The sequence below is a fragment of the Nothobranchius furzeri genome, chromosome 11 (genome assembly GCF_043380555.1).
Source record: "Nothobranchius furzeri strain GRZ-AD chromosome 11, NfurGRZ-RIMD1, whole genome shotgun sequence".
NCBI classification, from domain to species: domain Eukaryota; kingdom Metazoa; phylum Chordata; class Actinopteri; order Cyprinodontiformes; family Nothobranchiidae; genus Nothobranchius; species Nothobranchius furzeri.
The window spans coordinates 24,212,490-24,215,970 of record NC_091751.1 but is presented as its reverse complement, the minus strand read 5'-3'; the positions used below and the strand labels follow the sequence as shown (position 1 = coordinate 24,215,970).

The window sequence follows — 3,481 nt, the reverse complement described above, 5'->3', positions numbered from 1 at the left end:
AATGGGTTCTGCTGGTCCCAAGGAGAGTGGCATGTTCAACATCAACAAATGAACAGAAGTCTTTCAGCTCCTCAGTTCGGACAGTGTAGATGGGAAAATATCCAAAAACCTTGACAACAAAGTTCTCAATGTCACATTAGCTCAACTTTATGTCACATGTCTGTGTAACCTAACGCTCATTGGTTGATGACAACGCCGTTGACGCAAGACGGCTCCTAAGTCCTGCGTAAAGACGATTCACCAAGTCACTCGTTGTTCAGCATGCCTAAAAGATGGTCAAGACTAACAAAAGAGCTACTGGAACGACACAGCTTTCTCAGAAAGGTGCCAAGAAATGAATATGCTGCGTTTTGCGTCTTATGTAAGTGTGAATTCTCCGTTGCTCATGGTGGAAACGCGGACGTGCAGAACCATGTTAAAACTAGCAAACATAAGCGGTGGTAACAGGCGGGAAGTTCGGTTAGCATGTTTTTTAGTGCTACTGCTGCTGGAGACAAAGACCTTAAAGAGCAAGTAACGTCTAAATTAACTTTTTTTTTGCTGATGAACTGTATAAAAGAGTGTCTAATAGTGTTTTAAATGTGTGTATTCATTATTTTAGCATTTTGGTGCATTTTCTTTAAAAATTAAAAATTCTGCCTAAATACCACAGTATAGCGCCACCTTCAGCTTAAAACATAGAATTTGACTCATTTTGAATAAATTTTAGCCAATGGCTAAAGAGTAAGATACTACGTAAACCAGTAGAGTACTACGTAGCAGCTCTGTGTCAAAGTTATAAAGCAACGAGCGTCTCGACCACGCCTTGTGGCGAGTTGGGAGTTGGATTTGCAAGCGAGTGTAGGAGGTTAGCCGTAGTTCAGCATTAGCATATAGCATTAGCATATCCTAGTCTTTAGCGTAGCCTTTAGTGTTATACATACTTATTTAGTGTTAGCTTGGCTGTTGGATAGTGTAGTTTAGTTAGTGTTTGGTTGTTAGTGTTATTAGGAAAGTAGTTCAGGTTTAGTGCTCCATATCGTGTTAGTATGGTGAGAAGGTGTAGTGTAGTATGGTTGCGGTGGCTCTGTGGGGTTGTACTCCTTTCCGCTGGACTTAGAAATTAGGCGCCAGTGGTTGCGTGTCTGGAAAGGATTCAGCTCCCGCCGGGTGCTGTAGTTTGCAACCAGCAATTTACCCGCGATTCTGCACGTCTCCGTTCCAAGAGGGAGGCTGTGCCCACCGTGGCTCTTCCGCGATTTAGATGCAGCCCACCGACTCTGCTCCCCCACCACGGCGGGCTCCAGTCTGAGGTGAGTAAGCTAAATAAAAGTTTTAACATCTTCTAAAGACAATTCCCTTCCTAAATGCAAAGTTTGAGAGACGTGGTTCACTCCATTTAGCTAATATCAGCCTGCACTGCCTTCGGGCTGATTTGTCAAGTTCACAAAATGTGGAACGGGATGTAAGGTTAGAATCAGCGGCGAATCGGAACATATCTCGAAGCCCTGGCCGACAAAACGGTCCACATGACTGTCAGGCTCAGAGAAAATTCAGGTTGTTTTTGTGTCAGTCGGTAATTCTGCAACAGTGGCTCTAACTGACGCAGCACTAGTTGACAGACATCATTACAGCGTGAAATCCAGCACAGCGTGACCCGGTTCCGTGAGGAATTCTGTTCAGGAGGTCGCATTTCAGGCTCTCCACATCATATGTGACTGACTTTTACGTTATAATGATCACACACTAGGAATGTTATAAAGCACCTATATAGGACAGTTTCTTTTGTATATTATCTGACTTTATAAACAACAATGTGCCTCTATTTTTTTTTTCAGGCTAAATCTACCCAAGACACTGGCTGTCAGACTGATTTAGTAATCTGCAAGAATGCACTTGTCCAGGCTGACGTGGTGTTACCCGTAGCAAAGGTGAATTATTTTTAATAATCTTCTATGTAAACATTTTATTACCTTCTAGTTTTAATTTGTTTTACAGGTTGTTACACGTGATTTTATGCTAATTTAAATGTTTATAAATGTGCTGCCTCTTTGTTTTCTATAGAGCTCACAGCCTCAGTGTCTTGTGACACAGGGACCATGACGGAAATTCATCTTCCAGAAGGTCCCAGAGCATCCACACACCCTGAAAAGACCAAGATGTGAGGTGTCTGCTGTTGATTCCAGCTTCCACCTCAGTGACAGTGCAAGCTCAGTGAACTGTTCAAGGTAAAAAAAATTAAAACATTTCTGAATTTTTAAGATATTAACAATTAAATAAACGTATGTGATTACATCATGACATCATGAAGGAGGCTACTGATTCTGGCCCTGTGACACGTGTGAGCTGATTCAACTGGTAAATAACTTTTACATTAAATATTTTGTTTTTGCTATCAAAAGTAAATTAACTAATAACCTGCATTATTGCAGGACACTCAGCAAAATATGGACTCTACACCATGAGGCAGGCACACGTTAATAACTCTATAAGAGCACATAAGGTGAGCAACACCACATTATTTTTATTACTGTACACTGTCCTGGATTTGTTTTCTTTCTGCATTATTTGTTTTCTTTCTGCATCTCATCATTAGCCTGGCTGATCACCTGATAACTCCTGTCATCTGGTTATGACAGCAAGAGGATGTCCTCACAAACCTGTAACCTAACAGCTCATCTGGCAGAATAGAGAGAGAAGAGACAACACCACATCTCCTGTTCCTGGAAAGCCTTCAGCTATCCTTTGATGACTGAGAACCTCCATCAGCTCTGTCTCCTGTCTGCCTACAATTCTTATAATAATGTGTTTGATAAGTTTTTTGTGCTGCCAAATATCTCATTTAGATTCATTTTGATATTTTAATGGATATTTATAAATTACATTAATTGAATTATCACATTGTCGCATGTTTAACTAGCTCTATTGTGATGAATTAAACTAGCACCTCACTGTTAAAAGCTTATTTTAATTTCAAGCATGTTTAAGTATTTATGGACATGAACAAAAACAGGAAATATATCAATTGAGATTTATTTAATTAATATAACAAATAAGGGGGAAAGAGTCATTGAAAGCACATTCTTCCGGAAGCTCCTGATCCTGACGACACCAGCAGAGGAGACCACCTGCAACCAAGAGCAGCTAGTATCAGTAAATAAATAATGAAATCAGGGCAGTTTTAGTGGACTGAACACATTACAGAATAATTTTCTCATGGGATATTTTCATAACTTTATGCAGCAGACTGTAGCTTGAGCCCAGATCTCCTGGAGAGCTATCCAGCATGTTTCAGTGGATTTTCCTGCTTTAACAGGTTGGATTAGCTGTTAAGCAGCTCAGCTATTTGTTGCTGATTAAAACCAGGTGTGTTGATGCAGATACATCTCTAAAACATGCTGAATACTAGCTTTCGGGCCGTGGAGCAAAACCCTGCAGCTAATCTGATGCTATGGCTAACGGCTACTTACCATTCAGAGATTGTTCTGTTGGGTCGGTTCCG

General features: G+C 40.6%; 1 long non-coding RNA gene across 1 annotated transcript; it reads left to right on the top strand.

The window, feature by feature from the left end:
• The first annotated feature begins 274 nt into the window (after positions 1–274).
• Positions 275–2,711, top strand: LOC139073261 (uncharacterized). Its single transcript, XR_011521947.1, has 3 exons — positions 275–1,910; positions 2,044–2,482; positions 2,576–2,711. It is a non-coding gene; the product is annotated as an uncharacterized lncRNA (long non-coding RNA).
• Positions 2,712–3,481: the final 770 nt, after the last annotated feature.